Source organism: Felis catus, chromosome E2 (assembly GCF_018350175.1).
Source record: "Felis catus isolate Fca126 chromosome E2, F.catus_Fca126_mat1.0, whole genome shotgun sequence".
Taxonomy (NCBI): Eukaryota; Metazoa; Chordata; class Mammalia; order Carnivora; family Felidae; genus Felis; species Felis catus.
The window spans coordinates 25,784,657-25,810,748 of NC_058382.1; the positions used below are offsets into that span (position 1 = coordinate 25,784,657).

The 26,092-nt window shown below is 33.8% G+C and overlaps 1 protein-coding gene across 7 annotated transcripts in view; it reads left to right on the forward strand.

The window, feature by feature from the left end:
* Nucleotides 1-26,092, forward strand: part of PHKB (phosphorylase kinase regulatory subunit beta) — a 269,459-nt gene that overhangs the window by 72,631 nt on the left and 170,736 nt on the right. The gene's annotated exons all lie outside the window — the stretch shown is intronic.

Sequence of the window (26,092 nt, forward strand, 5' to 3'; positions counted from 1 at the left end):
TGGGTTGGGGAAGGTGCGGAAGAGTCCTTTTTCAGACCAATTTAAGCAGCATCCTAAAACACAAAACAAATGGAAGAAGCTTAATTCTAAGGACAGAAGGGATCCCAGAACCAGCGCATAGAGTTTTTCTAAGAAATTCCAAGATATCCATTATTAGAAGCAACAACTAACATCGAAAATTACAAGTGGCTTCCCAGTAATGTCACTGATAGTAGTGGTAAGATTGCCTTAGTTAGTGGTAACATTGTTTTGTTTGGCAGTTTGTCTTAATTTTTAATTTTTAACATTTTATTTTTTGCTTTCTCCATAACTACCATAGTTCATTTTAAATCTTCAGTTATCAACTGACAGTTTTCAAAAATGTGATACTGCTTTACCCTTTCCATTCTTTTTTATATGATTTGAATATACTTAAGCAATTTTGATATCTTCTTCTTAAGTTTTCTTTTGTCTTTTTTTTCTTATTTTTTTCCTTACCCTTACAGTTTTTATTCAGTAGATACAAAATTTTTATGTAACAAATTTCAATAGGCCTTTAACATGTATACTTAAAATCCTAGAATAACAAAACATGTTATTGAGGCTCACCATCTTTTTCCTTGAGTTTGTATGTACTGTGTCAGAAATTATATCAAGAAGCAATAAATGGTCCTGCATAGAATCTTTCAGAGAATGAAATTCCTTCTATCTAATTATTTCAGAGAAGTGAATCCTTTGTAAGATAGTACAACTTGGAACCATTTCTTTTTAATTATAACCTATACCCCGAATGGCAGGTTTGTAGCCCTGCCTCTTTTCTTCATTCCCAACCACATCATATCTCAGGACAACCTATAGACCTTTCTCTATTTACTGTCAAATTTTTAATTTACCCAAATCTTTATTTTTTTAGGATTGAAGACTACAGAGTTTACATACATACCCAACACACACACACAGACACGTGATATACATACTGTTGACACTTTGGTTTATTTTAAAAAATTTTTTTGTGTGTTCATTTTTGAGAAAGAGAGAGAGTGTGAGCAGATGAGGGGCAGAGTGAGAGGGAGACACAATCTGAAGCAGTCTCCAATCTCTGAGCTGTCAGCACAGAGCCAGACATGGGATTCGAACTTGCAGACTGTGAGATCATGACCTGAGCTGAAGTCAGATGCTTAACTGACTGAGCTACCCAGGCGCCCCTATTTTTCAATGAATCATTTTCCTTAATTTAACAGCTTATCATCATATCTTTCCCGATTCTCTTGTTTTTATACACTTTGTACCCATATTGTATTTCCTTAAGGAAAAGGTCATTGTCTTTTTTTTTTTTAACGTTTATTTATTTATTTTTAAGACAGAGAGACAGAGAGACACAGAACAAGCATAGGAAGGGCAGAGAGAGAGGGGGAGACACAGAATCCGAAGCAGGCTCCAGGTTCCGAGCTGTCAGCACAGAGCCCGGTGAGGGACTCGAACTCACAAACTGGGAGATCATGACTTAAGCCTAAGTTGGACGCTTAACCAATTGAGCCACCCAGGTGCCCCAAGGCCATTGTCTTAAGGGTATGCTTCTTAAGGTGGTGTGTAAAATAGTGAGTGCCAGTGTTTGAGCTCATGAATCTTGCTGGGGAACTTATTTCCTAAAGGCAGGAACATTAGCGTATTTTCATGTGCTATGTCTTGTGGTTACCCAGTATAAATTGGTGTCTATAGAAGTATTGCCGTGAACTTTTGCAAATTGGATTTTTATTTAAAGAAAAAAGAAAAAAAACCGTGAGGGTGCTTGAGTGGCTCAGTCGGTTGAGCGTAGGACTTCGGCTCAGGTCATGATCTCGTGGTCTGTCAGTTCGAGTCCCGCATGGGCTGTGTGCTGACAGCTCAGAGCCTGGAGCCTACTTCAGATTCTGTGTCTCCCTCTCTCACCGCTCCTCCCCTCCTCACGCTGTCTCTCTGTCACAAAATAAATAAACTTTTAAAAAAAATTAAATAAAATAAACAAATAAATAAAAAACTGTGAAAGAGGCAAACTTCTATAGTTCTTTCCTGGCATTCTTACTTGCTTTCTCTTCTTTATCTGGACAGAAACCCATAATGTATGTTAAAATTACATATTTTAATAAAAGTTTATGTCTTTTATATATATATATATACACATATATATATACATATATATATATACACATATATATATATGTCTGTGTATGTGTGTGTATATATACCGTATATATATATATATATATATATATATATATATATATATATACACCGTAAAGTTCACCTAAGTCTGGCCTTCCCTCTATTAATGGGGATAACTCACATTTGTTGGAGTGGAGAAATGTAATGAACTACCACATGTAATTCAATGTCTTGTTTCATGACATTTTCCACAAATAAATTTCCTAAAAGTAGATTAAAAGAAACAAGAATCATTCAAAAATAGGTCCAGAGAAACTTACTTTATTTAAAAAATCAAGGACCCACCCCCCAATTTGTATAACAAATGATTTCTTGCTTTATGTTTAAGATAATTTTCTCTTGCTTTTTGGTTGAAAACCACAGTTTGGCAACCCCACAACTGTAAATATTAAGGAGGACTTTGAAAGTGAAGATATACAAGGTTAAAATTTTGTTCCCCTTCTTAAGTTTTAGATTTGCTTTTATTTATTTTTTAACTTTTTTTAATGTTTATTTATTCTTTGAGTGAGAGAAAGAGAGAGAGCATGAGCAGGGGAGGGGCAGAGAGAGGGAGACACAGAATCTGAAGCGGCTTCCAGGCTCTGAATTGTCAGCACACAGCCTGATGTGGGACTTGAACTCACAAACCACAAGATCATGACCTGAGCCAAAGTCAGATGCTTAACCCACTGAGCCACCCATGCTCCCCTAGATTTGCTTTTGTTTTTAATTAAGATATTAAATCTGTTAATTATATGTCTCAGTGTTATGTTATATTGGATAAATCTTTATACATGGAAGTGGAAAAAACTACCCGTATAGATTCTAATATCCCTTTTCCAGTGTCATGCTGTTATATGACTAATTTATTATTATTAAATTTTTATTATTATTAAATTTTTATCTTAATGTTTATTATTAAACATTATTTATTAAATAAATTTTTTTAATTTTTTGAGAAATGGAGAGAGAGATAGACTATGAGCAGGGGAGGGGCAGAGAGAGAGTGAGACACAGAATCTGAAACAGGCTCCAGGCTCTGAGCTGTCAGCACAGAGCCCGATGCGGGGCTCGAACTCAGGGACCGTGAGATCATGACCTGAGCCCAAGTTGGACACTTAAACGATGAGCCACCCTGGTGCCCACCAGGGGGTCACAAGTCATAATGTCCTATCATTTTAGAAAATAACCTCGGATAGTCTTCTTACAATCTTAAAATTTAAGGAGAAATAAGAATTAATTGGGGGTAATACTTGGAATGGTCTATCAAACCAATTGAATTGACAGAAGTTTGTGAAATAGTCCTGCATACTCCAGTTCTCTTATATTATATTTTAATATAATTTATTGTCAAGTTAGCTAACATACAGTGTACACAGTGTGCTCTTGGTTTCAGGGATACAGAGTCCTGTGATTCATCACTTACATACAACACCCAGTGCTCATCCTAACAGTTGTCCTCCTCAATGCCCATTACCCATTTTTCCTTCTCCCTGCACCTGTCATTAACCCTCAGTTTGTTCTCTGAATTTAAGAGACTCTTATGGGTTTGCCTCCCTCTCTGTTTGAAACTGTCCCCCATAGTCTTCTGTTAAGTTTCTCAAGTTCCACTTATCAGCGAAAAAATATGATGTCTGTCTTTCTTTGACATATATTTCACTTAGCAAAAAAAAACCCTCCAGTTCCATCCACATTGTTGCAAATGGCAGGATTTCACTGTGTCTTGTTGCCAAGTAGTAGTTCATTGTATATATAAACCACATCTTCTTTATCCATTTATCAGTTGATGGACATTTGGGCTCTTTCCATGATTTAGACAAATATATTTGAATATTACTTCCATGAATGAAAACTTGTTTATTCAGGAATGGTCAGTTACTTCTTCAGATTGTAAGTCTTCTAATAAAAATGCTGTTCAAAAGGCATGTGCTTATTGAACGTGAGACCTGGATGAGTCTCCTTTAGGACTGCCTCTCATGTCATTTACTTTTTGTTTTGCAAATATACCTTCTACCATCTGACCTAGAAGCTTTTTTCAGATGTTTTCAGATTGAATGACTCATGGAATTTCTTTCTTAATCTATTAAGTCTCTACTGACGTATGAGAAATTATCTCAGAATTTAGTGGCTTAAAATTAATAAACATTTATTATCTGATAGGTTTTGTAGGTTAGGAATTTGAGAGCAGCTATGCAGGGTGGTGCTGAGATGCAGTCTCTCATTTGTTGCACTGAAGCTGTCAGTCAGGTTGTTGAAGGTTTTCCTGAGGCTAGAGGACCCACCTGTAAGGTGACTCACTCACATGGCTGTTGGCAAGAGGCCTCTCCAAAGAGTTGCTTGAGTGTCTTTACAATATGGCGAGTAGCTTCCTCCACAGGAAATGATTCAACAAAGCATGATGGTAGTACAGTGTTTTTTATGACCTAGCCTCAGAAGTCACCCTCCACCAGTTTATAATATCTTATTTATTATACAAGTCAGTGTGGGAGGGGAGCATAAATAGTGGGATTTGGAGAAGATTGGGAGCCAGCATTCTAAGCAATAGTTTTAGTTGAACTTTGTTAGAGACTTTTTTATGATACAATTTTTTTTTCCTCACACACTAAAACTTATTTTTAATTTTAAAAATACTCATTATTTTTCCTACTCCTATTATTTACTGAGTTTTTTGACTTTTGCTTTGTGTGCATGTTTTATTATAATACTAGCAGTTTTTTTGCTTCTGTTTATTGTACAGTTACTTTTATGTTATAGATGCTGTTTTTTGGTATGAAGTGGTTTACAGGCTGAATTTGAGGGGTCTCTGTCTTTTAAAAGAGTAAATCTCTTTGAGTAATTTTAGAGATGTTACAAGATATGCTTAGTTCCTGAATGTCAGCAATGTCCACAGAAAAATGAATGTTACTCAAACTATTTACAGATACTTTTCTCTAAAAATAGAAAGATACTATTATTCTTATTTCTCAAAATTATACATAGCAATAATAACAGCTAACATTTGTATAGCATTTATTATATGTTGTCACTGTTCAAAGAGATTTGCATATATATAAATTCATTTAATCTTTTCAACACTATCAGGCATATATAGTTTCTATCTTCATTTGAATGACAAAGGTAATGCAAAGAGACAGTAAGTGGCTTGTCCAAGGTCTTTTCTGCAGTCAGTGGCAGGGCTGGGATTTAAACTGTGTGGTCTGGCAATAGAGTCATTTTCTATACTGACAGTAAGTCTTATATCTTTGTTTACCTTGAGCAGATATGTATGACACATGTCAAGTGACATCATCATGTTCAAGTAATGAGGGCAGTTGGTAAGACTCAGGGCTTACAGATTTATATATGTACAGATGCCTGTATTCATTTATGTACCCTTCCATGAATAATGCAATTATTTGACAAATATTTACTGAGTTTCTACAATGGACTAAACATTGATAAAATGGCAGTGAAAAAAGAGATTAGTCTCTAACGTCATGAAGTCCACATTCTAGTGAGGAAAATAGAATTAATAAATGATTAAATATACAGTATCAGGTAGTGACATATAAATTATTTGAGTGTAAGGGGAAAATAGAAATAAAATTATAAAACTTTTTTAAGTAGAGTTATCAGGACCCTACTGAGTTTTAGGCTTTTCTGAAAAAGAACACTTGAGCAAATACCTTCATGAAATAAGGTAACAAGTTGTGCAAATAAAAGAGGAAGAACACTTCAGGGAGAGGAAAAGAAAAGTGTTAAGCCTTCAAGATTGAATGTGCTTGCTGTGATTGAGGAATAGCTAGAAGGTTTTATAATTGGAGTGAGTAGATGGTCAGAGAGTAGCAGAGATTACTTCTGAGTAGTCAGATGCTGTGATGAGAACTTAGGATTTTATTTCAAGTGTGGTAGGATGCCATGGGAGCTTTTAAGTTAGTGGTATGATTAGAGTTATGTTTTAAAGGGTTTACTTTGGTTTCCATGTGGAGAATAGACTATATATAAGAGGGCAAGATTGGAATAAGGGAGACCAGTTCAGTTATTTTAATAGCCAGGGGGAAGAATATTTATAGCTTGGACTAGCATGATGGCAGTGGAAGATATTTCATTTTTGATATAAAATAAAGGTAGTACCAACAAAATTAGCTTATGGGCTAGATAAGTAGTATGAGAGAAAAAGTTAAAGATCACACAACATTTATGGGTCTAAAAAACTGGATAATATTATTTAACTGACATAGTAGATGGGAGAAGAGGTTTGGCTGTGTAGTGGTGATATGGGTAGGAATTGGGAGCTTGGTTTTAGATATGTTGAATTTTAGGTGCCTATTAGACACTAAAAGAGAGATCACATGGGCAGGTGGATAGCCTACTTAGAAGTCGAAGAGAGAAGTCAGGGGTGGCAATATGAATTTGGGAGTCATTACTCAGATGTTTAAATCCAAGGGACTAAATGAGATTACTTGGAGTATGAGTATAGCTAGAAGAGGGAAGGAGTAAACCCTGGGCACACTGGATATGGGAAATAACAATAGTATCCAGCAAAGCAGTTTGAGGAGGAGAGCTCACTGGTAAACAAGGGAATGGGGTATCCTAGAAGCTAACCAAAGAAAGTGCTTCTAGAAGGAGGAAATAATCAACTATCCAGTAATGTCCAGAGGTCAAATAAAGTGAGGACTAAGAATTGATCATTGTTTTTAGCACTGTAGTCATTCATGGGGTGACCACATAATTTCTTTTTTAACCAGGACATTTTTGATAGTGAAAGAGGACACCATTAATAATTATTCCACGACAACAGGCATAAGTAAGAATGATGCAAACATTACTGAAGTCACTGGTGAACTTGATAGGAAAAGTTTCAGTGGGAACAGTAACCCTGATTGGAGGAGAAGGGGAGAAAAGAAAATCACTTTACTGAGAAGTTTTCTTGAAAAGAGATCATGGAAATGGGATAGACTTTGAACCAAGTCAGTCATACTGGATTATAGATTCTTAGCCCTCTTGTAATTTTACTTCAATGTAACTTGAAAATAAATAAGTAGTGCTGTGTCAGGGGTCCCAAAGGCCACCCCTAAGTTGATGAGAGAGTCCTGGAAGAACTGGCAGGACTTGTCATGTTGTCATAGTCGTGGATGAGATTTATTATAGACAAAGAATATAAAGCAAACTCAGCCAAAGGAAAAGGCACATGAAGCAAAGCCTGGGAAAAAACAGGTTCAAGCTTTTAATAGTCCTTTCGTGATGCAGTCATACAGAACATGCTTAATTCCTCCAGCATCAAATTGTGACAACATATCTGAAACTTTGTCTCTACCATGTAAGCTCATTAGGGAGTTACTGCCGAAGGTGTTTACTGGGGTCTAGTAACGTGAACACCTTCTACCTAGCAAGTACCAAATTTCTAACTCTCAGGAAAGCAGGTATTCAGCATGACATCTGTTTAGGTAAAAAATTTTGTTTGCATTAACTGTTTAGGTATAGCAAACCACAATTGTGACTTAATAAATTATTCCTTAATCCTGCCTATCTATGAAAGAATATTTCATCACGTATTAGTCATCTTAATTACAGGAATTTATAGCTTATATATAAATGATAAAAACTATTTTGGATGTCAGAATATTTAGAGCTTTTTGTGTTAGACTAATGAGCAAGCATAATCGTTTCTAACAAATCAGAGTGTATATTATCACTTTTTGTTTATTTTAACCCAAATGGGAAAATTATATGTGAAAATTGAACCCAGTAGCCCCTTGTATATGAGAAATTTTAGAGATTTGAGCATACTCCAATATTCTTTTGTTGTGAATGTTAAATGAGAAAATATAGCTGTGTCATGTTTGCCGTGATGCAGCCTAGTTTTCCAGATGCTTTTATTTCTTCTTAGGTACTCTTTTTCTGAGGTGTCTTGGCGTCTTATAGTCTTCCTGGGTGTTATTAACCAAATTTTAGTGATGCCAGTTTACTGAACTTCACATTTTAAAATTAAAAAAAATATATTAAAATAATCAAGTATATTTTTTTTACTTTGTTTCTTTGACCTTTATTAAACATATTTAAGAAAACAAGTATTAAATTACAGTTCTTAATATATGGTGACTTGAAGAAATAAAAAGTTTCAAATATAATTTAGTACTTTTACTGATCTCAGCTCCCACTTATTACTGACCCATTATGTGGGGGGTTTTTAGGTGCAGTGAATTATGTTTTACAAGAAAATTTTCTTTCAATCTAAATCCTCAAATACATTGGCATAATTTTTTTCATAATATCCTTTTATCATTTTAACAATTGTTGGTTCTGTAATGATGTCCTATTTTTAGTTCCTAAATTTGATAATTTGTGATATCTCTCTTTTCTGATTGGTTTTACTTACAGTTTTTTCAGTTTTATTAGTCTTTTTAAAGAACCAGTTTTTTAGCCTTGTTGAGTTTCTCTACTGTATGTTTTTGTTTCATACATTTCTACTCATATCTTTATTTCCTTTCTTCTTTCCTTATATTTAATTTATCTCCTTTCAAGGTTATTCTTTATATGGAAGTTCAGATCATTGATTTTTAGATTTTCTTCTGCCTAATGTATATGTTTAATACTTTAAATATTCCCTCTGTTGTATTCTAAAAGTTAGTTATACTCGTATTATCATTCATTAAAAATATTTTCCAGTCACCATTATGATACACAGTTTCCCAGTGAGCTATTTAAAAATGTATTTCTTAATTTCCAGACACTTGGAGATTTTCTGTCTTTTTAATATGACTTCTAGTATAAATCTACAGTGGTCAGAGAACATATTCTATATAGTTACAATCCTTTAAATTTTTTTATGATTTGCTTCTGATCCAGCATATGGTCATTATTGGTTAGTATTTCCTGGAAACATGACAAAGATACTTCTGGCTATACTCTGTTAATCAGGCTATTTATAACTTTTATGTGTTGTGCAATTTTCTGTTATGTTCATTCAGTCTCCTACTATGATTGTGAATGTTTTTCTCCATTTAATTCTGAAACGTTTTGACTTATATATGTATATGCACATATGTGTATGTATGTATATTTAAAATTACATGCATATGATTTTAAATTGTTATACTTTTTTGTTGAGTTGGGACTGTCCTGTTTCAACTCATAAAATTTCTTTCTTACAGTCTACTTTTTGTACCTAGACCAGTTTGTTTTGATTAGTATTTGCATAGTGTATCCTTTGTAAGCATCATATAATTATTGCTGTTTTTAAAATCCAGTCTGTAATCTTTTCCTTTTAATTGGAGTGCTTAGTTCATTTATAATTTAATGTAAATTTTGTTTTCAGTCTTTTCATATTTCTATTTGTTGTTGGTTCCATCTATTCTTTGTACTTTTTTTCTCTTTTCTTACATTCTTTTGCATTTATTGAGTATTCATTAGTGTAGCATCCCTACTTCCATTAATTCATTAGACTTTCTTTTGTTATTGTTTTAGTGGTAACTGTAGAAATCATACTATCCTTTCAGACCATTCAAAACCCTTAGCATATTTTAGCATTCCATATTATTGTTGGCATTTATTTTAATTCTACATATATTTTAAAGTGCATAAAACATTAGCACTTTTGCTCTATACCACAGTAAAGAACTGTATATCCATTTATATACATATACCTTCATATGTACCGTTATGATGATCATCTTTCTTTCCTAGGATATTCTGTCTGGAATCATTCTCTATTCCTTACTTATTATTTTTCTGAAAATATCTTTGTTTTTATTTAATTTTTGAAATGTATTTTAGGTTATTTTTTTTGAATACTTTAAATATGTCATTACATTATCTTCTGTCTCCCATTTTCTTATATAGATCAACTGCAATCCTCTTGTTGCTTCTATGAAAACATTGTCTTCTCGAGCAGCTTTGATATGTTTTTCTTTTTGATTTTTATTAGTTTTATTAAGATGTGCTAGTTGTGCTATTCTTTGTATTTATAATCTTTCTTGGTACTTATAGAAGTCTTCAAGTCTAATAAGCTCAATGTCTTTCATAAGATTTGGAAAAGTCTCAGCTAGTGTCTACTCAAATATTGCTTGTGCTCCATTCTTTTTTCCATTTTCCTTCTTTGAAACATCAAATATATGTGTGTTACACCTTGTCCCATATCCTTTCATCTCCTTTTTTCTATTCTTCTCCCTATCCTTTTTGCTATCTCTACTTTGATTTGGACTTTTTTTTTTCTTTTTGCTGGTTTAGCTTCATATTCATTATTTACATGCTTTATACATCTAATTGGTTACTAAAGCCTATTAATTGAATTTTTAATTTTAGGTATCATACTTTTTCATGCTAGAATTTGCATTCGATTTTTTTTAATTTTTAATTAAAAAATTGTTTTTTATGTTTATTCATTTTTGAAAGACAGGGAGAGACAGAGCACAAGCAGGGGTGGGGCGGAGAGATAGGGGGACACAGAATCTGAAGCAGGCTCCAGGCTCTTCACTGTCAGCACAGAGCCTGACACAGGGCTTGAACTCATGAACCGCGAGATCATGACCTGAGCCGAAGTTGGACACTCAAAAGACTGAGCCACCCAGGCACCCCAGATTTTTTTTTCTTTAGATTAATGTCTTCTACTTAAATTCTCATTTTTAAAATTTCTTTTTTGTCCTTTATTGTTGTATTAACTTCCATGTTTGATATAACTGATATAGCTGCAATGTATGGATTACCTATGGTTTTATTTTTATGATCTATTTTCTTTCATCAGTTTTGTAATTTCTTTTTGTTTTCTTCCATGGCTATTGTGCTTCATAACTGATTGTTTTAACATTTTTTTTTTGTTTTACTGTATTCACTGAATTGTGAAACTAAAGAAAAACTGGTACTTATTACCAGTCATTCCCCATTTCCCTTTACTCCTGTCCCCCTGTCAACCACTGATCTACTTTTTCTCTCTATGGATTTGTTCATTTGGACATTTGACATTTAGGGACTCATATAACACCTGACTGTGTGTATCGCTTTTTCATCTAGACTATTTTCAAGATATATCCTTGTTATAGCATGTATCCATTCTTTATTTTCATGACTAAATATGTTAGATTGTATGTATATTCCACATTTTGTTTAACCATCCATCAGTTGCTAGAAATTTGGGTGATTTCTACTTTTTGACTATTACAAATAAATGCTGCTATGGATATTTGTGTTGCAGTGTTTGTGTGTAGGTATGTTTTCAGTACTCCTAGGTATATATATCTAGAAGTAGAATTGCTAGATCATATAAGTGAAGTTAATGTTTATGAGGAATTGCCACTGTTTGCCAAAGTCAATGCATCATTTTATATTCCCATCAGGAATGTATGAGCATCTATTTTCTCTGCGTCCTTCCTAATGTTTGTTTTTCTTGTGTTTTGTTTTGTTTTGTTTTATAGCTATTCTGTTGGGTGTGAAGTGATATCTCGTAGTTTTGATTTGCATTTCTTTTCTTACTACTGGTGTTCAGCATCCTTTATATTGTTTTTGGTCATTTGCTTATCTGTGGGAATTATCTACTCATATAATTTACCCCTTTTTAATTGAGTTGCTTGTCTTTTAATTGTTGACTTATAAGGATTTTTTAAATATATCCTGGATACTAGACCCTTATCAAATATATAATTTGCAAACATTTCTTCTATTCTGTGGGTTTTCTTTTCATTTTATTTTTTTCATTTATAGTGTCCTCTGAAGCATAAAATTTAAAAAAACTTTTTGTGAAATCCAGTTTATCTAATTTTCCTCACCACCTGTACTTTAGGTGTCATAAATCTTCCTTAATTTTTCCAATGAGGTTTTGTATTTTTCAGTATATGTTTTCCTATCTTTTTAAAATTTATTCCTGAATTTTTTTGTATGCTATTATAATTGGAATTTCTTAATTTCCTTTTCAAACTGTTTATTCCAAGTGTATAGAAATATAATTGATTTTTTCATTTTATTTTATTATATTTTTAATATGAAATTTATTGTCAAATTGGTTTCCATACAACACCCAGTGCTCATCCCAACAGGTGCCCTCCTCAATGCCCATCACCCACTTTCCCCTCCCTCCCACCCCCCATCAACCCTCAGTTTATTCTCAGTTTCTAAGAGTCTCTTATGGTTTGGTTCCCTCCCTCTCTAACTTTTTTTTTTTCCTTCCCCTCCCCCATGGTCTTCTGTTAAGTTTCTCAGCATATACTTTATTTTTTTAAATTGACCTTATATCCTGCAACCTTGCTGAACTTGTGTACATTTTAATAGTTTTTATAATAAGTCTGGCTAGTGGTTTATCAATTGTATCATTTTTTTTTTTTTTTAAGAACTAGCTCCTTGTTTCACTGATCTATTCTTTTGGTTTGTAGATCACTTATTTCTACTCTGATCTTTATTATTTCCTTCCTCCTGCTGGCTTTAGGCTTCATTTGTTGTTCTTTTTCTATATCCTTTAGGTATAAGGTTAGGTTGTTTATTTGAGATTTTTCTTGCTCCTTGAGATAGGCCTGTATTGCTATCCACTCACCTCTTAGGATTGTTTTTGCTGCATCCCGAAGATTTTGGACCATTGCGTATTTTCATTTTTTCCCACGTATTTTTTTAAAATTTCTTCTTTGATTTCCTGGTTGATCCATTCATTGTTTAGTAAGCATGTTGTCTAACTTCCATGTATTTGTGGTCTTTCCAGAGTTTTTCTTGTGGTTGATTTCTAGTTTCATAGTATTGTGGTGAGAAAAGGTGGATGGTATGATTTCAGTCTTCTTGTATTTGTTGAGGCCTGTTTGGTCACCTAATATGTGACCCATTCTGAAGAATGTTCCATGTGTACCTGAAAGGAATGTATATTGATTGCTGAGGATTTTTTGTATAGAATACCATGTCATTTGCAAATAGTGATTGTTTACTTATTAATTTCTAATAACAAATGTTTTTTCAACCTTTAACTTACCTAATTTCTCTGGCTACATCCTCGAATACAATGTTAAATGTAAGTGACAAGAGTGTACATCCTTGTTTTATTTCTGATTTTAGGGGGACATATGCTGTTACCTGAGGACTTTTTTGTAGATACCCTTTATTAGGCTGAGCAAGTTTTCTTCTCTTCCTAATTTCTTGGGTGCTTCTATCATGAAAAAGCATTCATTTCTCATATGCTGTTTTGGCATCTGTTGAGATGATCATGTGGTTTGTATTTTATTCTATTGATGTGGTGTATTGTAGCAATTGATTTTTTTATTTCAAACCAATCTAAAATTGGGATAAAAAGTATTCGGTCATGGTATATGATCCTTTTTTATGTATTGTTGTATTCCATTTTCTAGTATTGTTTGTGTATTTTCTACATCAATACTCTTAATGAATATTGATGTGTACTTTGTTGTTGTTGTTTTGTATTTGTTTTTTATTGTGATATCTCTGTCTGGATTTGGTATTAGTGTAATAATGCCCTCACAGAATGGGTTAGGAAGTGTGTCCTCCTCTTTCCTTGAAGAGTTTATGAAGGGTTGGTTTTAATTCTTTAAACATGTGGTCTAATTCACCACTGAAGCTAGATGGGGCTGGGCTATTCTTTATGGGAAAATTTTTTATTATGCTTTTAGTCAGTCTACTTATTATATGTCTATTTGGATTTTCTATTTATTCTTGAGTTGGTTTTGGTGTATTCTCTCTTTCATTCTTTATTGTAGTATTGTATATCATATTTCCTCTTTTTTTCATCAGTCTAGCTAAAGGTTTATTGGGTTTTATTAATATTTTCAAAGGACCAATTTTTTGGTTTCATTTATTTTGTCTCCTATTTTTCTATTCTCTATTTTATTTGTTTCTCCTCTAGTTGGAATTGTTTACTTCCATTTGCTTTGTATGGAATTGTTTGCTCTTATTCTAGTTTCATAAGATAGAAGGTTAGATTATTGAGTTGAGATTTGTTCTGCTTTTCAAATATAGGCATTTTCAGTTATAAATTTCTTTCTATAGCCTCCTCTGCTGCATGTCATTATTTTTGATATGTTGTTATATTCTGTTCATTCATCTAATTTCCCTTGTGATTTCTTCTTTGATTCATTGGTTATTTAGTAGTGTATTTTTTCATTTTCATGTATTTGTGAATGTACCAATTTTCTCTGTTATTGATCTATAATTCCATTCCCTGGTTACTGGAGAACTACTTGGAGTGATTGTAGTAAAATTATTGAATACCATTATTCTCATTTTTGTCTTTTTTTTTCATTTTTATCCTTTCTACCCAAATTTTAATTTTGGTTCCTGTTAGTAATTTCTTTCTCTTTATTGACTCTATTTGTGAGATACTGTTCTTTTTTTTTTTTTTTTTTAATTTTTTTTTTCAACGTTTATTTATTTTTGGGACAGAGAGAGACAGAGCATGAACGGGGGAGGGGCAGAGAGAGAGGGAGACACAGAATCGAAACAGGCTCCAGGCTCTGAGCCATCAGCCCAGAGCCTGACGCGGGGCTCGAACTCACGGACCGCGAGATCGTGACCTGGCTGAAGTCGGACGCTTAACCGACTGCGCCACCCAGGCGCCCCAAAGTGTGAGATACTGTTCTTACCAAATTATCTTTGGTTCTTTGTGCATACTTTTCTTCAGCCCTTTGAGCATAATTGATTTATATCTTAAAATAAATTGATTATAATTGATTTAAAATAATTAATTAAAATAAATTGATATAAAGTCTTTGTCTAGTAATTCCAATGTCTGGGTTTTATCTGGGATACTTTTTTTTTTAATTCAATTTTTTTTCTTTTTTTTTTTAAATAATTAAAAATAATTGATTTAAAGTCTTTGTCTAGTATGTCCAATGTCTGGGTTTTATCAGGGATACTTTTTTTTATTTAATTTTTTTTTTTTTTTGAGAGAGAGAGTGAGTGTCCACACAAGCAGGAGAGGGGCAGAGGGAGAGAGGAAGAGAGAGAATCTTAAGAAGGTTACATGCCCAGCATGGAGCCCATTGTGGGGCTTGATGTTAAAACTGTGAGATCATGACCTGAGCTGAAATCAAAAGTTAGACACTTAAGTGACTGAGTCACCCAGACACCCCTATCAGGGACACTTAAAATTTCTCCTATTCAGGTATATGGGCCATAATGTTTTGTTTCTTTGTATGCCTCATATATATATATATATATATATATATATATATTTTTTTTTTTTTTTTTTTTTTTTTTTTTTTTTAAACTGGACATTTAAGATATGGACAATGTATCAATTCTGGTAATCTTATCCTCCTCCTCTAAGGTGTGTTGATGGTGTTGTGTTTCTGTTATTTGATTGTTTAGTGTCTTTCCCAAAAAATTTCTGTGAACTTTGTATTCTTCGTCATAGGTGGATATTGATATTTTTGCTCAGTTAGCTAAGGGTCAGTTGAAGACAAGAATATCCTTAAAGGCTTTGAACAAATAAGTCTCCTAGCCTTTCCCAAGGTCTTCTGTGTGGTGTTTGCAGCACAGCATGAGAGCTTTCACAGAGAGTATATCTCCTTTGGCCTACATTTTATCCTTTTGCAGAGCCTCAAGTTCAGCCAGAGTAATGATATTAATTATATCTCAGATCTTTTCTGGTTATAGGCATAACCCTAAAAATGTGCACTGCCTCTTGGCTTTCTAGGAATATGTTGGAGATTTTCAAAACCTCTATGTACAGCTCATTTTCCATCTTAAGAAAGGTTTTTTCTGTTTGTTTGTTTCAGGAAGCTGCAGTGCTTAATCATTGCCTCTGATTGTTTTTGTTATATGCCTAGGGCAAAAGCTGTGCACATTGTGCAATCTCTGATTCAGGTCATTTAAAGATAAGCTCTGTGATGCCAATTTTTAAGAAGCTGCCAGACAATTCAATAATGACAGTTCACTGAGATGGTGATTTGGAAGAGTTTCAAACTTGTTATATCCTTTCTGGTGGCTGTTAGTTTGCTGATTTTCATGACTACTATGATTGTGTGGCACAGGCTGCAAAAGAGCTGGGATAGACAGTAGGAATAGGACAATTTAATATGTTCCAAAGCTCGCTCAACTGAGATTTCACTCATTTTTCTTGATTAAATGTTCTTTACATTGTTGTAAGGTCTTGTTTAATTTCTAGAGTTCTGAAAAGTTGATTTTCATTTTTGTCATACTCTTATTGCTTTTATGGAAGACTAGATTTTCTGAGTTCTTTACCATTGCAATTCCATGAGTTGAATTCCCATTGTAATTATTTTTAATGTAACTTTCTATTTATACATTTTTTCCCAACAGCTTTTTATCCTGCAGTTTAGCCATTCCATAAGATCAGTTAACCCAGGAGTCCTAATGTATTTTTAACTGTATTTAAGAAAAAATTTTAATATTCTGCAACCATTTTGTCTCATTTAAACTTCTGAATAACAACACATTTAATAGCTATCTGAGATTCTATACCCTCTGTCAGAAATATGCAACTACAAGTGCCTACTGTCCATTCATTCTCAAATGTATAGTGAACACCTGTTGTGTGTTTTGACAGTGGTAGTGGCACCTGTTGTTTGCTGGACATTATGTTTCTTTTATAACAGTAGTACTGTTATAAATGATTTTTTTGCTGAATATATGTACCTATTTGGTGCAGTATATTTGAGGAGTTGTTAAAATTTAACTATTACCTTGAGATTTTTTTTATCACTTCACTGATTTCATTATTAGGCAGTCACTTTTTACTTCTGCCCAAACTAGTATCTTTGAATTTTTAGAAAACTAAAATGGAACTCTCAAGTAATTATGTAGAAATTCTTTTGTAATTTTTGCTGGGTATGTGGCTGTTATTGAATAAATTTAGGGTTGTCATACTTAATAAAGTTTGTCTTATGAATAATTGAAATTTATCTTTCATTTTGGCCTTTCTAAAATTATAGCTCAACATGAAATGTTAGACTAATTCATCCTGTATCTTTACTACGGTGGCTTAAATGAAAAGGTGCTTAGTTTTTCTTGTATAATATGATGCCTGGAGATAGTTAGCTGCTTGGTCGGTTAGTTTCTCTTTATTATCTCAGAATGGCTACTATAATTACTGGCATCATGACAAAAAAGAAGGGAGAAGGTTGATAAAAGTGGTATGTTAGGTATTTTTCATCTGAAATAGCCTTTTGTATCAGAAACCTCAAAAGCTTTCCCAAAAATTTCTAGCACACTCCTGCTTATGCCTTATATAAGGCTACTTCTAGCTAAGGAGGCAGGCTGGGAAATTATATTTGTTTGTTTGTTTTCCAGCCTCTACAGTTGGTCTGTTTAATAGTAATATAATGTGAGTCACTTGTGTGTGTAATTTAAAATTTCCAGTAGCTACATTAAAAACAGCAGACAAAATTAGTTTTTATAATGTATTTTACTTAACACAATATACTTAAATATCTTTATTTCAATGTGTAATAAATGTAAACAATTATTAAGGAGCTATTCTTAAATTTTTGTTAAGTCTCCAAAAGTGGTACGTATTTTACACTGAAAGTTCATTTTATTTTAGACTAACTACATCGCAAGTAGACACATGTGGCTAATGGCTACCCTAGTTACTGCACATGGTTGTTTCCTATCTTTGCTTGTTTAAAGTATATTGAATTTTTGTAATGTAATAAAATGATTTTGTACAAGAATCATAAAATTATTTTCCTTGAGATATTTTCCCATCCCCTGTCCTCTACTCCAAAACCCAGCTTTTCTTGATGAAAGAAAGGTTATTCTACCTCATTTTTTTAATTGTTCTGGTAGTGACTCATAAAAGATTTAGTGTCTCATAAGCCAACTGTACATCCCACTATATATGGATATAATCTTAACCTGTTTTTTAATAGATAAAATGTTAACTTATTACAAAAAGTTTGTTCTTTAGAGCACTATTCCAGTCATCAGATTCATTGTCTAACCATTGCTACCGTTCTGTGTCCCCATGGCCTTCCAGCCCCATATTTTGTCTCTTGAAATGTTCACATTCCTGAAACCTTTCCTCATATCTCAAATGGAAATTTGTCCTTTTCTTGTGGTGATACTTGTACACATAATTCAGACTGTATTATAGTGTTATTTAAGAGATATTTTGATTATGACGTATTATAGAAAGAATTAAACACAAATTGTCATCATCCATAGTACAGGTATTTTTTACAATATTACATCTAGGTTGGAGTGCTCTAATCTAAGTGGAATTATCAGACATGGGAGAGGATTCAGGTTTGTTACTGTTAGAAAAATAGCACCTTGTAGTGCTTACATCATTTTAAATTATGTAGAATAGATGCTAGAAGTGGACACACCTAAAAAGATATGGTTGGTATAGCTGATCTCTTGAGCTCTTTCCCAATCCAGTCTCCAAATATTTAAAAATAACAATTATATTCTGTTTTTGTTAGCCAAATAAAAATATTTCCCAAACATAAAAATGTGTTCCTAGTTTCCTATACATGCTTTGAAATTTAGAAATTGAATTTTATTTCAGTGTGTGTGTACTGTTCGTAGGAGATAAGAGAGATGGGGAAATTTAAACAATGTTCAATAGGATTAAAATGGATTTTTAATTGTTATTACAATAGCTTCTCATTTCAAGATAATGTTATAATTTGGGGAACTTAAAAAAATTAGGACTACAGTATGTTGGTATAGATTTCTTAATTAAAGAATAGTGTTGCCAAAAGATGTATTCCCAAATGTTATTACTGAAATAAAACAGATAGATGAAAAAATATTGGTAATTTCATGAGACATAGTAAGCTGGAATAGCCACTTCTCTCGTTGCAGAAATTTATACAAATTAACCATATAAAATGGTCATTGGTTAATATAGATTTACTTTATATATGACATGTTATAGGAAAAAAATATAGTATTAGTAATTGTTCATAATCATTTTTTCAAATATGTTTACACTTAATAAGTAAAGAGTTGTAACCTTTACCATTATAGACAAGTTAAATATACATATAGTCAGTCTTCTCTTTCATCAGGAAACGCTGATAGTTTAGTGAATGGCTGAATTACTTGTCTAAAAGTTTTTAATCTGTTGTGTGGTATGACGTTTACTTTAGAATCAGATATAAGGAATTTCTTGTTTCCTGGGAAAGTATCATTTGTGACAATTATTTCTATTTGTACAATAAAATGACTTCTTGTGAACTAGAATTCACTTGCATTGGCCAAACTAAAATATATCATGGTTAGCTACAAAGCAAATTCTGAATAATCATTCTTGAATCATAGCATAAAATTGAATTTTCAGAATTATTCCAAATTACTGTAAGAGGAAGGCAAGTTATTGAAATTTTGAACCATTCTCTTTCCACATAATTAAGCAGCATTTAGGATATATATTCTTCCTATATTTTTTATTAAGAATTAAAAGAAAAGAGTCCTTAGTAACCTATAGTGTGACAGAAAAACCTTTTCAATGACTTACCTCTTTTTAATTGTTTCTTAGCCATTTCTTTGCAGCATCAGTGCATTTTGATTTCCTTACTATTAGTTGCATGTTCTCAACTACTATGGTAATGAAATGCTGATGATAAGATGAGATGCTAAAGTTAGGATGTAAATACTTGATTTGTGAATTATACTCTTTGAGGGTATTGTCTTTCAGTTCTGAAATTACTTATTGTTATCTAATGTCCTGGGATGCCTTACTGGGAAATCTTGAGACTTTAGTATTTTTCTTTTTACTATTTCAAAATTCTATTTGGCTCACTTAAAAATTTGTAAAGGCCTTTTATGGGAATTTTAGATCAAGTTATATTATTTGATATTTAATGGTATATTATTTGGGTACAGTATCCTGAATCTGGAAAAGGGTTCTGATTTCTTTCCAGTAGAATTTTTGTTAGGATGACAAAAATTTTGTTTTCTGAAATTCCTGGATGAAAGTTCTGTACAGTTGAATGCACCTGTACTTGTCACCTATAACAGCATAACAGAGGATTAAGTCCTCATCAAAGACAAATTATTTTAATATTTTGGGAAGAAAGAAGGGTGTATTTCAGTTGAGAAAAGACTAATTTATTAATTTTAATATTCCTGATGTTTATGCACACAAATGATCACTGTTTAAGGGTAAGGAGGGCTTTTTCTTCAGTAATGCCAAAGCATTGAAAAGGTAATTGGCTTTTCTGTTGGTGTTTATAGATATGTTAAATATATGCCAATTTTTTTCAACAAATATTTCTTGTGGACCTTTCATGTATTACCTATATTGGGATAAAATGGTGAATAAGATACACAGCTCATCCAAACTTGGGAAATCAGGGAGGTTTTTCTCTTCTAGGAAGTTTCTCATTCAGGTTGATATCTGAAGGCAGTGTAGGAATTATATGTGGGTGAAGCAGTGGAATAAGAATATAGTAGGGAGAGGCAATAATATTTAGAAATCACCAAACTTGGGAAAGAACATAGATTACTCTAGGAAAAACTAGAAGTTTCACTTGTAAATTCTGGGGGCAACCAGAAAGATAGGGTACCTATCAGAAGAGATATTTGGTCATGTTTCTGTAAATGTCACAATCAACTGACTAAGCTGATTTTTTAGCCTCTTTCACTCCAAAAATACATATGATTAAACTATAACAAAATGTATTTTCAAAAACTAAGTTACCAAGCACAAATGAAATAAAGAAAATCCCTAGATGCCAGAAATGCAGGCAAAATTAGGAAATTAGCATTTGATCTGATGATAGGGGTAAGCTCAGAAACCTAATAGATCCAGATATATTGTGTCACTTAACTATTATAATTTCTTAACAAAGCACTCCCAAATTTAGTGTCTTATCTACAACTTTTTCCCACAACTGGCTGGCCAATTCTGCTGGTTGTGACCAGGCTCAGCTGGTCTTGGCTGAGCTCACTCATGTAGGTTGTGGCTAGTTGACAGGTAGATAGCTGATTTAAGATGGCATTGACTGATGTAAGCGATCTGTGCTCCACATGGTCTTTCATCCCCCAGAAAGGAGTTAGGATTATTCTCAAGGCAAAGTAAGAGATCTGAAAGAGTAGATGCATGTTAGGCTTCTTGACCTAGGCTCAGAATTGGTACACTCTCACTTCTGCCACATTCTGGTGGCCAAAGTAAATCATGTGTCTGACCTCTTGTTGGAAGGAACTATAAGATCATATTTCAAAGGGTCTAGATAAGAAGGGTGGAGGATTGAGTCCATTTTTGTGATCATTATACATAGATTTTTTTAATGTTTATTTATATTGAGAGAGAGAGAAAAAAAGTACATGTGCACACAAGCAAGGAAGGGACAGAGAGAGAGGGAGACAGAAACCCCAAGCAGGCTCCATGCTGTCATTGCAGAGCCTGACACAGGGCTCAAGCTCACAAATCATGAGATCACGACCTGAACTGAAATCAAGAGCTGGACCCTTAACTGACTGAGCCACCCAGGCTTCCCACTGTATCATAGATCCTATGGGCCCAGGGCTTGAGTTTTTAAAAAGTTACACTGGAACAAGAGATGCTGGCTTGGGCGAATTCAAGATGAGATGTCACATATGAATTCTATGCATGAAAAGAACTGTCTTCTCTGGAAGGAGAACAAAAAAACCTCTGCTCATTGGCCCAGAGAATAGGAAGGTACTGTTGTCTAAGACTGTAGATTGTGCCATGTGCTGATATGGGGTCTGAAACAAGATAAAATTGCTTTCTAGGTACATATCCACTGAAATGAGTTAAATAATACAAATAATAATTACAGATGATTACAAATTACATGAAGAAATGATTCAAAACAACCAGGTACAACAAATAGGAAAGCTTGTACTCTGAATTTTAGATAATAGAAATATTTGAAAGAAACTCTAAAATAAAAATATTTAAATTGTTAAATATTAATATTCTAGAGACAAAATAGTCTAAAAGAATGTATGAAAAAGAACCAAAAGTGATTATTAGAAATAAGAATTATGAATAACTAAAAGGTTAGTGGACATGTTAAAGAGTAGATTAGACATTGCTGAAGATAGAATCTATGAACTAGAAGGTATGTACTGGGAGAAGAGAGGAGTGAAAAGATAGAAAATATGAAAGAAGGTTTAAGAGTAATTGAGGATTGAATGAGAATGTCCAAATTATGCTTCATAAGATTAAAGAATAGAGAGAATTGGGGAAAGGCAATATTTGAAGAAGTGGCGACTGATCATGTGAATTGAGGAAAACATGTGCAAAACTTTGTCTTGCACAAAGTAGATAAAAATAAATTCTCCCCTCCTGCCGCCCCTCTTCCCCCACCCAGAAAACTCCTAGGGAATTATAAAACAAGTGATAGAGGAAATCTAGATCTCTAAATGACATTGTGGAACTAAGCTGCCCCATTAACCTGTGTTTTATAAAATTTAAAGGTTTTTTTGATGGGGAAAAATGTTTTTGATGGCTGGAAACAACATAGTGATGCTCAGATGAAAGGCACAACTCTTGTTTACAGCACTAAATGAGAGAAAGCCCCTATGTAGTGCCACACTGGGGGTTATAGCTGAGGACAGGGTAACAAGCTGCAACTATAGGGGACAGCATATGTATAGCAAGCAGGGTGGAATTTAGTAGGTTTTGTAGTCTCTCTGTGTACTGGCTAATTTGAATACTTCTGGAGCTGTAGGGTCTGTCTCTATTTTTATGGTATCTAGTCCTGAAGTAATTAGGGTGGGTGTATAATGCACAAAGTGTAAGAACCCAATAAGAGAAGTGGTTAGGATATGAACTTATTAATCAGTACTTAATCCTGTATCTTATACAGGAACTGGAAGTGACCAGTCTCCAACCAGCACGTCAAAATTGAGATAAGACAACATTAAAACAAAGAAGTAACCAAAACTATATCACACATGGACATATGATACTGTACAAGAAATCAGTTATATCTTAAAATGCCATTGTATTTGGGGGTTTTCTTTTTACAGCAGTCTATTTTACCCTGTGTATCTAAGGTACAGATATAAAGATTGGCATTACTTAATGATTAAAGGATAAAATAGTACTGTACAAACCTAATAGTATATCCTCAAAATATATAAAGCAAAAATTTAAGAGAACAGGTAGGAAGGAGATTTTTAACACATTTACTTAGAAAGTGATAAAGGAGATAAAAAATAAAAGTTATGATATAGATTATTTGAATAGCACAGTTATTCTCAACAAAACTCTACAAAGACCAAATGAATACCAAAGAATAAGTAGATATATTCTCTGACCACATTACATTTAGAAGTCAATAGGTAAAGATGCCCACTAAATATTCAAAGCAATTTTTAGCTTTGAACACACATATTAGTAAAGAGTTATGATGAAAAGCTAGCAAGTTAAGTATCCTGCTTTTAAATTCAGAAAAAGAATACTGTAGTAAACACAAAGTAGAAGGAAGCAAGTGAGAAGGATAGAAATAATGGTATAAAATATGAAGTTGGAATAGAGATTTTCAGCCAAACCACAAACTATTTTTTTAAGGTTAATAACTTAAACCAACCTCTTAAAAATTTGCCAAGCAGAAAAGGAATACTCAAGCAGATGAGTAATATTAGGAATGAAAAGGAGAGTATAACTACAAATAAGTAGAATTTTTTTTTTTAATGTTTGAGAGAAAGTACATGCATGCAATGGGGGGCTGAGGGGAAGAGAGAGGGGAGGAGACAGAATCCCAAGCTGGCTCCATACTCAGTGCAGAACCAGTAATGGGGCTTGATCCCAGGATGGTGAGATCATGACTTGAGCCAAAAGCAAGAGTCAGACACTTAACCAACTGAGCCACCCAGGTGCCCCAATAAATAAGTAGACATTTAAAGAGAGAGAATATACCATAAAAAATTATTTGCCAATAAATATCCAAATTATCCCAAATGGAATGTGTTCTAGGAAAACCATAGGTTACTTTTACAAGCTGATTTGCGACCCCTCCCCAAATTCATATGTTAAAACCCTAACCCCCAGTATCTCAAAATGTAGTCTTATATGGAAATAGGATTATTGTAGATGTATTTGGAGATAAGGCCTCAAAAGAAGAAAGTTTAAATCTGGCCCACAGAATGAGCCCTAATACAATCTGACTGGTGTCTTTATAAGAAGAGGAAATTGGAGGGGCACCTAGGTGGCTCAGTCTGTTGAGCGTCCAACTTCAGCTCAGATCATGGTTTTGCAGTTCGAGAGTTCAAGCCCTGTGTCGGGCTTTGTGCTGACAGCTCAGAGCCTGGAACCTGCTTCGGATTCTGTGTCTCCATCTCTCTGCCCCTTCCCCGCTCATGCTCTGTCTCTCTCTGTCTCACAAAAATGAATAAATGTTAAAAAAAAATTAAAAAAAAAAAAGAGGAGGAAATTGGAACATACAAAGAGACACCATACACAGGGACATGTGTGATCAGAGGGACAACCATGTGAGACAAAGCAGCAAGAGGGTGGCCCACCTATAAGTCAAGGAGAGAGGCCTTAGAAGAATCCAAACCAGCTGATACCCTGCTCTTGGTTTATGGCCTCCATAACTATGAGAAACTAAATTGTTTAAGCCTGCCAGTCTCTGACATGTTGCTGTTGAAGCCCTAGAAAACTAATACAGTTACTAAAACTAACTTAAGAAAGGGAAAAATAGAATAGACCTATTATGGTGTTTCTTAACCTTTTTGTTGTTATTGCCCTCAATAGGGGGAAAAACTAAGTTTTCTCTAATGTAAACATTAGGGAATGAGTTTTGTCAAGGTAGAGTTGAGCATTCCATGGCCACACCCTATTGTAATATCTAAGATTTTTTTGCTTCTGAGAACCAGTTTTCACCCTCTGAGGAATGCATGAAGTTGGTATAATTTTATAAAATTTGACAGAGGTAGTATGAAAAATAAAATTCTAGGCCAATCTTACTTTTTCCCCATTAAAAAAATGTTTTTAGGTCATTTAACCATTCAACAAATTGATTGAGTTGCTATCATGTAGAAATTACTGTTTTAGACACTAGGGATACAGAACGATGAAGATAGACAAGGTCCCTGCCTTGCAGAAATTGAATTTTAGATGGGAAAGTTAGCAAAATCTTACTAAAATAGATAAAAGATAAGATTCAATGTAGCAAATTCAAATGGCATGATCTGATAAAGAATGACAAATATACTACTTTTGATTGAGTGGGCAGGGAAGTTTTAAGATTCTAAGTTGCAAACTAACTCCAGCAGTCAAGGGGAGAGAGGAGAAAGAGGAAAGGTGGAGAAATGAGAATGTGAAATGAGTCATGGATAATGTATAATTTGGCAATAAGGAATAGAAAACCCAACAAAGATGGTTTCAACAGGTACAAATTTTATTTCATGCACCAACCAACAGTTTTGGAGGTTGGAAGTCCTGGGCTTTAACAGTAGCTGATCAATGTCAATAAGGATATAGACCTACTTTTTCTCCTATTCTGCCATCTTTAGCATTTGGATATTTATCCAAATAATTGTACAAAAGGTGCTATTCTTCCAGGTATCATGTATACACTAGTAGATAAGAATTGGGAAAGAAGAATGGGCTTTAAAAAAAGTATCTAGACGCCTGACCCAGGGACTTTAGCTTAATCTTATTGGTCAGAACTTGGTCACAAGTTTTTTTGTTTGTTTTGTTCTTAAATTTAAAAAAAAAAAATTTTTGTTTAACGTTTATTTATTTTTGAGACAGAGAGACACAGAGCATGAACAGGGGAGGGGCAGAGAGAGAGGGAGACACAGAATCTGGAACAGGCTCCAGGCTCTGAGCGGTCACCACAGAGCCCGGCGTGGGGCTGGAACTCACAGACGGTGAGATCATGACCTGAGCCGAAGTCGGACGCTTAATGGACTGAGCCACCCAGGCGCCCCTGTTCTTAAATTTTTTAACTTTTTTTTTTTTTTGAGAGAGAGAGAAAGAGAGAGCAAGAGACAGTACAAGCACGGGAGCGACAGAAAGATAGGGAGACAGAATCCTAAGCAGGCTCCAGGCTGTGAGCTGTCAGCACAAAGCCTGATG